The sequence below is a fragment of the Quercus robur genome, chromosome 5 (assembly GCF_932294415.1).
Source record: "Quercus robur chromosome 5, dhQueRobu3.1, whole genome shotgun sequence".
Classification (NCBI taxonomy): Eukaryota; Viridiplantae; Streptophyta; class Magnoliopsida; order Fagales; family Fagaceae; genus Quercus; species Quercus robur.
The window spans coordinates 6,388,685-6,402,367 of NC_065538.1; the positions used below are offsets into that span (position 1 = coordinate 6,388,685).

Consider the following 13,683-nt stretch of genomic DNA (forward strand, 5'->3'; position numbering starts at 1 on the left):
AATGGTGGCTGCAAGGGCTTGGACTTGCTGGGCCAAGGTTGCTAAATCTGGGCTGGATTCCATCTGAATGTAGAGGGTTGACGGAAACTACGTTTTCAAATATGAATTTGAGAATGTCGTTCCCCACAGACGGCGCCAAACTGATGAAGTGTAAACTCGTCAGTTGTAGTAGGTAGATGGAACTCCTCGTCAGTACCTGTGTATCTTCAAAAAGGGGTCACTGGTGTGGTGCCTGCCACAACGCCTCCAATGCCAAAGTTAGTACAGTAAAGCAACTCACAAAACTAGAAAGTAATAGGTATTCTCTTAGAGTCTCAGTATCTATGTACCTTATGCTGCCAATGTGAGGATTTTATATATGTGAGCTTGACTGCTAGCCGTTGGGGGTGTTAATGCCTCTCTTTTGTAACGCCTCCAGCCCAATTATGGGGCTTTTATTAGGCTCCAACGGTCTGTTTTGCTGGTTTCATAACTGCCCAGGTTACTTGTTGGCACCATTGAATGACTTTCCTTTCCTCGTTGGTGATGGCTTGTTCGTCGTCAGGGGTGACCTCGTCACTAGGTTGACCTCATCAAGGTAATGTGTTATCGTCATTCCCATCACTAAGTATGGTGTGTGGTCCCTTCATCCCTCCCTAGAGTTAAATTGAATATGTTTACAGCTACAATGAAGATTAGAACATCTAGGAATCCTGTGGGTCAATGGTCTTGCATAAGATCATTAGTGTGGAAGCCTGCCTTTCTACAAATTGATCTATAGGTCTTTGTTTGGTGCACTCTATTATGACTAAATGTATACTTCTCACCTATGACCATAAAGATGGATATAAGAAAAGGTATGAGGGTAGCAGTCTCACTCGCAAAGGGATCCCTATGGAATTAAGTGGTGCTTGGTCTAGGGAATTGTTAACCACCATGCTCCAAGCATTGGCAAAACAAAGAACACTGGCCATGGTAGACGGGGATCATTTTGGAGGATATTTGTTACAATGTACAACACAACAACCTTAGAGTCGTAATTTTATCAGTTCCTCATGTTGTTCTAGTTGATACTAGGAAGTTAGCCTATATGGTAGGGAAATAGATTCCTAAGTTTGTAAGATAATGAAAACTACTCATGAACTTTTCTTGCTTGAGGTTAAAAATATATATTTTTTCCTTTATGATTTTTTTTTATATAAAATAATTAAATATAGTTCATGGACAAACTTGTTGATGCACTCCATTACTATTCAACATGTTACTATTTATTTGTTTTAAATGCAAATGTTTGATGTATGATTATTTAGCTACCCAAATTAATTTCAACTTTTCATTTTCTTCTTTCTGGTTTCAAGAATTGTTAAAATTGAATAATTCATTATCTTTTTAATGGATATATGCAAATATTTGACTATTCATTATAAACATTACTATTCATTAGATGCAAATGTTTGGCTATATACAACTATCCAAATTGATTTCAAATTTTCGTTTTCTTCTCTCTAATTTCAAGTTCTTATTAAAAAAAAAAAAAAAAAACCTCTTCTTCTCTTCCTCCAATTTTTTCCCTCCGTCTTTGCCTTTTTAGATCCATACTACTGTTTACTTTTATCTTTAAACTTCCCCCCGTCATGTCCTATTTCTTATATTTTGACTTTTCTTCCCCCCACCTTTCCGCTTCAATCTTAACTTTGGAGACCTTACAATTTTCCAACTCATTTTTTAAAAAACAAAAGTTTTTAATTGTTTTTAACTACATAACACATTATTTCCTCCGAAAAAAAAAAAAAAAAAAACACTACATAACACACTAATCCAACGCGATGCTCCACCTCCACCTTTGAAAAACAGAAACAAAACCTTACTACTAATCCAACGCAGAAAACCCTACATTGTTTAATACAAAACTCCACCTCCATAAAATATGACTCAACGTACATAATAGCTAGGCTTCTCCTTCTCCTTCTTCTCCAGCGACAGTTTCAGCAGTTCATACTCTCTCTCTCTCTCTTTCTTTAGCACTCTTTCTCCGATTGCCACAACTGAGCAATCAAATCAAGATTAGGATTTTTCTATTTGCCATTTTTTGATTTCTAGGGTTTAGTTTGATAATCCTTAGCATATACGTTATGATAGATCAAAATACGTTTTGATTGAGTGGAGTTGCTGCTTTTATTTCACAAACAATGCAAAGGAAATCAGAGGACTGAGGCTGCGATCAAAATAAGGGTTTTTTGTTTCGAGATGCTGCTTCTTAAGAAAGGTATGTTATTGAATTTGGCTTTTACCTCCATAAAATATGACTCCACAAACCCTGAATGTAAGACTGTTGATATATTACAGAAATAATTTATTTTTGTGATAATCTAAAAGGGATATTGAGGTTTTACTATTACCGTTATTGGTGTAAAAGTAAAAGGCATAGAACGTATCTGTGTAAAAGAACCGTTGTGAAAGTATTATTTTGAACAACTGTCAATACACATTTATAAGTGGTGCAAGTGTTGAATATATAATATTAGATTGGAAATTGAATTTGGTTGGACATGCTTTAATGATTGCCAAATTTTCAACCTTCAATGATAGGTTTTACTGTTTTAAATCTTGCAATCAAATTTAGATATTTGTTTATTGTATATTATATGTAACCCGATTGTATTGATATTATTATATGACGAAAATTTCTGTGACTATAAATCAATGATTCTTTTTTTCTTTTCTTTTTTTAAATCATTGATTTGTGCCCCTTTATTATTGATTCAGTTTTGCAAAGCTTTGTGGATTTCACTGATGTCTCTTTTACTAAGGATTTTTATTGTTGAGTGAAGGCTTAGTCATTGGCAGCTTGGGGGAGGTTTGATATTGTGGGTCTTCGAAGATTGAAGTTCAATAGCAATTTTGGGCATATTGGGACAACCAAAGCTGCAATGGATGTAGATTATGAATCAATCTTATGAGGTGATGTTAACAATAATAACATATTGTATGAATTCTGGTACATAATTGGAATTCATACAGTATGTTCAATAGCCTCCAGAGCAACTTTTATTAATAATTTTTAATTTCTATTAATTTGTTAACAATTGTTAATTGGAATTTTGCTTTAATATAGTGACTATGACTCTCTTGCTTATTTATAAATCTCTTTTTGTTTTTGGAATCAAAATTTATAGGTTCTTCAGTGGATTTGTGGATTACATCCATTGGTAGAAGCTTTCAGCACCTTCAAAACTCATGCATGTGTTCTTTGACCACTTTGTCTTCATCTAGTTCATTTTACCAGGATTGCTTTTGTTTTGTTAGGGATGCAGTTATTTTGATTCTGCCTTGATTGGTTCATTTAGGGTAATTGTGGATGAAATTTGATTATGGGTTTCTAATTAATTTGACCACCTACTTCAAGGCCTTCCAAACATGGGCTGTTTGGAGGCTTAAAAAAAAGACCTACATAATTTGTTATAATTATTATGCTTCAAATCAGGTTGTAAGAGCCTAAGAAAATTTGATGTTGTCAATTCTTTCTGGGCGGGTCTTCCCTCTCCCACGAAAATAATAAGCTGAATGCCCTGCAATGCTTTCTAGTTTGCCATCATCCCTAAAGGCTCCAACCTCATAGTTGCCACAAATTAGCCACTTTCCCATGATTAGATTTTTGTAAAATGGATATATTTTTCACCCAATGAATTTGTAGATGGACATTCTGAATCCAATATGATTTCCAAAAATCTATAATTATTTTAGAGTTCTTATGAAATTCAGATTTATTTTCTCCTTTTTCTTTTCATTGAGATGGATTTTTTGAAGCCTAACTTATGTTCAATGTGAAGTACTTCATTTTGAGATTAATATCATAATGAGTAATGAGTAATTTCATAATATCATAATCTCCATCTTGCACTTTGGAGCAATTTTTTCAAATTATTTTGGTTATTGGGTTGAAAATTCTACTAATTGTTGGATATGTTGTGTGGCAGATGAAGCGCATCTCCTATGTCTTCAATGAAGAAACAAAGGTGTCGAAAATAAATCAAATGGCTTTTATCCATAATTGATAAAGATGGAGCAAATATGGAGGTGATAAATCTTATTCGAATATGCTAGGCAAGTAGACTCATGGATCAATCATTCACTTAATTTGTGTTGATATTATTCTTATTGAGAAAGAAAAGAAAAAAGGCTGATGGCCATTCATCTAACTTTGTTAGGTTTGCTACTTTTTTTTTTTTTTTTAAATGTTTTATTGTATGGATTCTTTTTTTAAGAGAACTGTTACTTGCTATGAATATTGTTATTCTATGTTTACTGTTTTTTTTTCTTTGTTTGTGTGTTATATAAAGGTTATTTTTCTAATAGTACCAAAGCTATTAATCTCTATGTATATTTGTTGCTATGTAATATCTAATAAGACCACCTTAAAGGTAGATTAACAGTGATCGAACCAAGACCCTGGAACCCTGAACAAGTAGTTCTTTCCACCAGTTAACGCTGAGCAAGGGATAGCCCCGAGATTGTAGGGGATTCTGTTCTGCAGAGTCTTTAAACCTCCTGCAGCAACCAAGTCTAGATTTCACATCCCACTTGATTGCTTGAATTATGCTCTCCTCAAGCTTGATGAGACCATTAAACATACTCTCATTTCTTTGCAGTCATATGTGATATACAGCAGATGCCCTTGATCACAGATTTGAGACCGAAAATCCCCTTCAAAACCTAGACACCCTATTGTTGGATTTTAGACCAACACTGCCTCCTCAATCTAATCATACATAACATCTCAATCTCATGCCACTTTCATAGGAGAAGAACACTCTAAATTCAAGCGACCCCTGCTTTCTCTATACCCTTTATGAAATACATGCAAGATGTCACCTTGATACCAAACAATTTGAGTCTGTCATGGGTAGTCTATCTATTTCTAAAAGCCAACCATGAGATGAATGAATGCCTTGCGGTAGTGGAAGAGTGCCAGACCATCCTCCAATCAACAACTGGATGCTTTGATCTGATAGCTTCCCAGGTTTCTGTACAATTGAAGATACCAGATTTAGTAACAGTCCATTCCATTCTACAGAACCCCTCTCTTCCAGGTTTACCTGAGGCACTTTTAACTTGAATCAGCACCAATGACCATTAGAGAGAACACTAGAATCTCTGAAATACTTAAACCCCATTGTCCTTGAATTTCATTTTGCAGGTTATATTAGAGAAATAATCTCTTACACCACAAACAAGAACAATGCTCATGTTATGTTGATATGAATCCTTGACAAGTATTCTAAGAAGCTTTCAATGTTTGGAAAGTCATAGGATATCCACAACATTTCTAAATGGAAATCAATGAGTTTTATGTTTGCAAGTCAATTGTATTTTTATGTTTAAGGTGCTAGTAGTTTATTGGGCTATTAGTATTTTAATTTGGAAGCAAGATTATTTTTGTAATAAGGCAATTAGGGTTTCCTAGTCAATTAGAAATAGGGTTTAGCAATTCTTTATAAGCAACCTATTGTACTCCTTGAGGGGGGAGTTGATATTTTGATGAATGAAAAAAATGGTCGTTTGGTCTCTCTTTGGTCTAGTGCTGACTCTAGGTCCACTCTGGGAGAAATTATACGGTCCTCATGGTAGATCACGTCACTTGTCCACCATTCCATTAAAAAGACTCCCACTTGTATAAAATTGCTGAGTCAATAATCAGTTTCTATTTAAAAAAAAAAAAAATTGATTCAGCAATTTTAAACGGGTGGAAGTCTTTTAGCAGAATGGTGGACAACGTCACTTATCCATCATAAGGACCTTATAATTTCTCCCACCCTAGGTGTTGACTCCTAGTGGTTTTTCCACTTGGTGCTGACTCTAAGCAAGGCCTAGGTGCTGTCTCCTAGGTCATATCCATTTGTTTTTTTCATTGTTTCATTTTGTTCTAGTTGTTCGGCGTCATTAGGCACACAACATTTTCTTATTTTCACAACTGTTAACATGACTTGTTGTGATTGGTGGTGAATAATAAAAATGGTATTAGTGATAGTAGTGGACCCAAGTGAAAGTGATATTGTTCTAAATTCTAATCACGATAAGACATGTTACTAATTGTGACAAAAGTCTCTGAAAATATTGTATACTCAGTATTACTCATGAGAAATGGACACAAAGGCATTGCAAAACTATGATAGGGCATTCTTTGGGTTTATTTCAACTGCAAGTCTATTACAATCACTTCTATCACTATCATCTTGGTCCTGATAGCTGAATAGCTGAAAGGTGTGCTGCGTGCGCATCACTATAAAAATTTATCATTCTTAAGCTGGACCAGATGGACATAATGGATACTCCTAATTATACCAACTTCAGCTCTAACTCTTTCATTTCTTTCCCAATGGCCTCCAGTTGTTACACAGCTAATATGGAACCATCAGAAGCACACCTAGGTAGACTGAACCAAACCCTCCTTGGCCGAGTTTTATAGAGAAGTTATTAGTTGCTTTGTGAAGATTGCTATAACTGAAATGAACAGACATCCAGAAAGACTATCCAAAAGATTTTCATCTTCTAAATTGTCTTGGGAAGATTCCAGCAACATCTTAAAGTAGAATGTTAAAAAGATTAGACCAAAAATAACAAGAATTTTTGTAGTGATTCTAATCACAATGACTAGAATGTGCCTTACCCCCTTACTTTTCTGCTTTTTTCTCTCGCAGGACTTTACCCTCCATCTCCGTTACTTAAGACCTTCACATAAGAGATATAACTAGAAGAACTTGCTTCAGCTACAAAATTCCTATCTGGTCAAACAGAAAGCAATCCCAGAACTGCTTGCAAAGAACAGCACAAGGAAAGAGCAGTTTTCAAGGCAGGCTTGCTGGCAAGCATCATATCAAATTTCAAAGGGTGCGACAAACTCAAGTGCAAAATAATCAAGCTTCTCACCAACATATAATAGGTCTCCTGAGCTTTTAAAGCCATTGCAGGTTGAGATAATCTGAGGCTTGCAATTAAATTGAAAACTGAGAACAGAAGAGCATTGGCATTGGTTGCTTAAATAGCACACATAATATAGGTTACAAGGCTTAGGAATGTTGTAGGAACTTTGGTGGTATTCTTATTGCCTCAGGAGTAACAAACTTTCCCATTTGAGGATGAGATTGAGCCATCAGACCCTAAAACAGCAGCCCAAATGGCATTTGGTTCAAAATAGTTGGAGAATGTAATAAACTGCCAAAGTGAGGCCCCCCTTTGATCATAGAAATTCCACTAATTGACCAATATTTTGAGTGATGGCAACGTAGGTTTGCAACAAGAGGCAAATTGCAAGACAGAAAATTTCTCATTAAAGAAAATTGCCTACATGAGTACGTGTTGTGCACCAGGCTCAAAAAAAAAAAAAAAAAAAAAAATGCTCATTAAATATCTTTTTTATTCTTTCATTTCGAAAGACAAAATAAAATAAATGCCTACATGAAGTTTTGTATAATAAGTCTATTTCTGTAAAAGTGGACAGTAACCCCCCTCAAAAATGGAATTTCTATTTTATAAACCCTATTCAGATTTAGTGCTCTTCTAGTAGGGGAGAGAATCTAAACCCTTAAATGAGTCCCCATATAGACTAAAACAAAGTAACGTGTTCGTCTTGGCTGTGAGTCCTAAAAATTGTTCAGTTTTGTCTTTTGTGTCCCAATTTGACCCTTACTATTCTATATTTGATTGTAAACTTGCATCATACAGCACAAATTTGTTTCCAAACCTATTCAACTGCAGCAACTGCTAAAGAATTATATAATGTTGTAAAAATCTTATGGCCTTAGTGACTAAGACTTCTTAGCAATTATTGAAAGCATCGAGCTGCTAAATTGCAGCTTGTGGCAAAATAGAGAAATCCATCTTAAATGAGAATTCATTTGAGTATGGTCTTTGAGGTTTTTGTCTATTTTGATTTTGTACAAGCTATAAGAATTAAGAAATAAATCAAATGATACTTAGTCGTTAAGATGAACTAAGATCTGCATATGATAGTCAATACCCATGTTAAATATAGATAATAAAGCCTTTATGTTTTACTCTTTAGATGCTTTCTATTATACACTTCAGCAACCAGATAAAAGTGTTGAGAAAGGCTTACTACAACCATGATAGACAAGGTGGGTTTATTTCTAAGGGTGAAATCCAAATTTCTTGGGGTGGAGCTTAGCTTAAATCAGATTATAGAATGTGAATGACAAATAATGATCTAACCCTTGTGTCGAAGTTTGATTTCTGTATTCAACTTTTAAATTCCGTGCCACCTCCAAATCAGCCTCCACAATTGCCAAACTCACTTACTTTTAGATCCTGTCAATCAGACTCACAATGGTTCTAAATAATAATGCAATAAATTCAGTTCCCTGCCTCCAAATAAAGCACCAAGATCTCTTCCCTCAGGAAAACTCAAATCTTATCTCGCATTAAATTAACAATCCACCTCCAAGAAACATCAAATCTATGACTATGACACTAAATATTATAACAAACAGATTCCACTCCTTTTCCTGATATGTTGTTGCTATATAAGGCGCAAGATAGTTCAACAAAAGTAACATATATGTTCATCTCATTCAAAATTACAATAACTAGGAAAACAGAAGAGGCCCCCTGTAAGGCTATAATAGATTATGGAAAATAGATTGATAAGGAACCACTATCCATAAAAAATAGATTATGGAAATTTTTAACAAATACATATTTTGCTAGGTTAGAAGTTTTGAGGGGAATTCACAAAAGCCTAATTTAGGCAAACCATAATATAGAAACCCAAAAGGTAAAAAGCTTTAAAGACACAAGCTAGCAAGCAGTAGAATAGATAGGTTGCCTTCACTTATAGGAAGGGAGAAGAATGAATGGGAGTTGGCCAATAAGGGAGCACAAATTTGAAGACATTGTTGCCATTAGAAAAGGAGTGAGGATCTAGCAAATTGCAAACCACTTCCAGTGTTTTTCTTCGCAAGTTGCACGATACCACCTTAAAATGAATCATCAAATACATGATATCCCGGTCATTTGGATGATAGGCTAGGACTACCATAGTAGGATATTTCTTGATAACGTATTTTGTGAACCAAGGGGACTTTTCTGAAACCATTTGGTTAAAATACAACCAGTGCTCTAAAAACCATTTGCCTCCTTCCTCTCCTTTATCTTTATCACAACCCTTGAAATCCCAAACATGTAAAACAGGATCAGAGAAATAGTTGTAAAGGAAGCTTGAAATCTGGGATATCCTCAAGGCATTGTGACATACTCCAAGGCGCCCAATTCCATTGGAAGGGTCCAATTCTAGAGGCTTTTGAAAGAATCGACAGCATCCACTATTGTAAGGATCGAACCCAACAAGGAAGTCATTCCTATTCCACCAAAAAAGCAAGCCATTATAAGGAACAACGGGGAAGGCAAATAGACCCAATTTAAATCCATGAGGGGAAGGGCATAACAGCACAGACTCACTCCATTTACTTGTGTCGAATGAGAATATGTATACCTTGAATTCTGTTGACACACCCTCAAATTTAGGAGTGAGCATCACTCTAAAACTAAGCTGCTGCTATTGATGATGATGATGAAGAATGTCACAGTTACATATGAATCCAATCTGAGGCCTTACTGATGTGGTGTATTGATCTGGAATTGGAGGAAGGGTAGTCCATTGCCCAGTAATTGGATTAATGATATAGTAAATGCGAGTATTATCACTAACAACTGTAGAGCATAAAAACAAGTCATGACACGAAGCTTGAATGTTGACCTCACTGTGGTGTTGTTGAAACATTGGTGGAATGTAAGGCAGAGATTTAAAATAAGATTCCTCCTCCAATGGCAAGAGGAGATGTCTGTTCTTTATCCACTGATTATTGTACTGGAGGAGCAAGGTAAAGGGCCAATGATGATGATCCACTATTGACTTGTTGTTGTTTTTAATAAAGCAACGAGTGAAAAAAGGATCAATGATAACAGAGCACCATTCCTTTGACACAGACTTGCATCACATCGCAAATTTCAGATCCAGCCGATGCAATATATCTAACACTAGATCTATTGGGAGATCATCAACGGCCATGGCCATGCCCGTCCTCATCCTCTTTCGCTTGTAAATTGTTCTAACATCCGAATTCTCGTCATCAAGGGTGTATAAGATTACACTACTCCTCCTCCTCCTCCTTCTTCTTCTTCTTCTTCTTCTTCTTCTTCTTCTATGATGTTTTTTACTTTTCTTATCTCCATTGTTAGATCGGAGGATTTATCTTTCATTCTAAAGATTACAATTTTTTTTTTATAAAGATTATCACCCTCATATGTATACATAGGCATATAGCCAAAGCCACTGACTATTACCAAAAACAAAAAACAAAAAATTAAAAATCAACACCTCCGACGTATTGTAGTAGGGTTGTAATCGGTTCGGTTCGGTCGGTTTTTTTTAATCCGGCCAACCGAAACCGAAATTTTCGGTTTGTGAAATTCCCAACCGAAACCGACCGAAATAGTTGAAAAACCGTCGGTTTCGGTTGTATTTCGGTTTCGGTTGATTTCAGTCAGTTTTCGGTTTCAGTCCACATCACAGACTCACAGTCACAAAAAGAAAAAAAAAACAACTCAACATCACATGGGGTTATCGATTTTTCAATAAGAAAATAACAACTCAAAATCACAATCACAGATTCACAGAAAATAGCATTGATTTAATATTAAACTTTAAACAAAACCCAAAATACAAAAAAGAGAGAGGGTTATCAAGAAATTAAAAAGAGAGGTGGTCACCGTGAGAATGAAAAGATCAAGCCACGTGGGGAGGCCGGCGTGTGAAGGCCGGCATATGGAGGCGGCAGCAGAGGCAGATTTGTGTGGAGTGGAGGCTGTGAGGCGTGACAGTGAATACGTGTGGGCTGTGGGGTATGTGGAGTAGCTATGGATGCCGGCGTGTGGAGGCCGGAGTGTGGAGGCCGGTGGCAGATGTCGACTGATGGAGGCTGGTGTGTGTGAGAGGGAGTGATGGAAGCTTTGTGTGAGTCTGTGAGAGAGAGTGATGGAGGCGTGAGGCGTGAGGGAGATGAGGGAGATGTGGAGTAGCTGTGGAGGCTGGCGTGTGGAGGCCGGAGTGTGGAGGCCGGTGGCAGATGTCGACTGATGGAGGCTGGTGTGTGTGAGAGGGAGTGATGGAAGCTTTGTGTGAGTCTGTGAGAGAGGGAGATGGAGGCGTGAGGGAGATGAGGGAGATGCCGTGTAAATGAAAGTGGGGTAGGTAGGGTAAAGGTAGGGTTTTTATTTTCTTTATTTTCAATCAGTTTTTGTTAAACTTAATTAGTTTAAATTGTTTAATTTTAGTTAGTTAATCTAACTTATCTAATGGGCAGTGGGCTAATGGGTAGTGGGCTTGATGGGTAGTGGGCTTGAGTAATATTGGCAAGGCCAAGCCCATGTTTACAAACTTTATATTATATATTTAATATAAAATAATATATAATAATATATTTCGGTTCGGTTCGGTCGGTTCGGTGCATTCAAATCTGCAACCGAAAACCGAACCAAAATTTTCGGTTTTTATATAATAAAACCGAAACTGAACCGAACCGAAATTTTTGCTCCGATTCGGTCGGTTTGAAGCGGTTTTTTCGGTTCGTCGGTTTTTTGCACACCCCTATATTGTAGGTTTGTCCCACTCCCACTTGGGTTTGGATTTTGAATTTGGAAAGCCTCTTCAAGAACTCACAAAGCTCAACGGTAATTTCTTGGGCCTAAAATCCATATGGATAGTTTCATAAATTTCATTGGTCACTCAATTGATGGGCCTTGGATATAATTTAAAAGCTTTTTATAATATATATATATATACAAACTTCAACCCTTTTTTCAATAATAATAAATTACGCATATCACCGCAGACAATTTCAAGAGTGGAAGCAAGAAGAGGAGAGAGAATGAGTGCCCATTTTCTCTCTAAAGAGGGAGAATCTGAACTAACGCGTAGTAACAAAAAAGTAAAGGACGTTTGCCACGCTGACTTCGACAGCCACATGAATGACAGCCACGTTCCCCTCTCGCCTAGGCAGAGAGATGGAATACATCCTTTATCCTTCGGGGATAAACTGGTGGGAGAAATACCTAGTACATACTCCCAGACGTTTAACTTCACTAAGCATATGGATGATGATGAGGACTCAGACTCTGAAACTTTTGGGCTTAGAGAGGGCCTCATTGTTATAAAGTTCTCTAAAGAACAAAAACGCCGATTCAGATCCCCAGGGAACAAAGCTCTTATTGTCAAAGTGTATGGAAGATCAGTTGGCTTCTCGTTTCTCCATGCTAGACTTCTTTCCCTGTGGAAACCAGTTGGGAAGATTGACTGTGTGGATTTGGGTGAGGAATTCTTTCTTGTTCATTTCTCGACGAAGGAGGACTATGAGGCTGTGCTTAGGAATGGACCATGGTTTATTGGAGAAAACTTCTTGTCCATTAGACCATAGGAACCAAACTTCCATATGTTAGAAGCCAACAAGGGAGCACAAAGTTGAAGACATTGTTGCCATCGCAAAAGGAGTGAGGATCTTGCAAATCGTGAACCACTTCCAGTGTTTTTCTCCACAAGTTGCATGATACCACCTTAAAATGAATCATCAAATACATGATATGTATACCTATGATGTTTTTTTACTTTTCTTATCTCCATTGTTAGATCGGAGGATTTCTCTTTCATTCTAAAGATTACAATTTTTTTTATAAAGATTGTCATCCTCGTATGTATATATAGGCATATAGCCAAAGCCACCGATTATTGCCTAAAACAAAAAACAAAATATTAAAAATAAACACCTTCGACGTATAGTAGGTTTGTCCCATTCCCACTCGGTTTTGGATTTTGAATCTGGAAAGCCTCTTTAGGAACTCGCAAAGCTCAACGGTAATTTCTTGGGCCTAAAATCCATATGGAAAGTTTCATAAATCTCATTGGTCATTCAACTGACGAGCCTTGGATATAATTTAAAAGCTTTTTATAAATAAATAAATATATATATATATATATATATGCACATATATACACTTCAACCCTTTTTTCAATAATAATAAATCACACATATCGCCCAAAACATGAGGAGATAATTTCAAAAGTGGAAGCAAGAAGATGAGGGAGAATAAGTGCCAGTTTTCTCTCTAGAGAGGAAGAATCTGAACTAGCCTGTAGTAACAAAAAAGAAAAGGACATCCACCACGCCAAATTCGACAGCCACATGAATGATGGCCACGCTCCCTTCTCGCATAAGCAAAGTGCTGGAAGACTTCCTTTATCCTTCAGGGATAAATTAGTGGGAGAAATACCTAGTGCATACTCCCAAGCGTTTAACTTCACTAAGCATATGGATGATGATGAGGAATCAGACTCTGAAACTTCTAGGCTTAGAGAGGGCCTCATTGCTATAAAGTTCACTAAAGAACAAAAGCGCCGATTTAGATCCCCAGGGAACAAAGCTCTCATTGTCAAAGTGTATGGAATATCAGTTGGCTTCTCGTTTCTCCATACTAGACTTTTTTCCGTGTGGAAACCAGTAGGGAAGATTGACTGTGTGGATTTGGGTGAGGAATTCTTTCTTATTCATTTCTCAGTCAAGGAGGACTGTGAGGCTGTGCTTAGGAATGAACCATGGTTTATTGGAGAAAACTTCTTGTCCATTAGACCATGGAAAC

General features: G+C 36.7%; 1 long non-coding RNA gene across 1 annotated transcript; it reads left to right on the plus strand.

The window, feature by feature from the left end:
* Positions 1-1,776: 1,776 nt before the first annotated feature.
* On the plus strand, positions 1,777-7,260 carry LOC126724942 (uncharacterized). The gene is made up of 4 exons (XR_007655199.1): positions 1,777-2,245; positions 2,811-2,940; positions 3,957-4,056; positions 6,678-7,260. It is a non-coding gene; the product is annotated as an uncharacterized LOC126724942 (long non-coding RNA).
* The last annotated feature ends 6,423 nt before the right edge of the window (positions 7,261-13,683 follow it).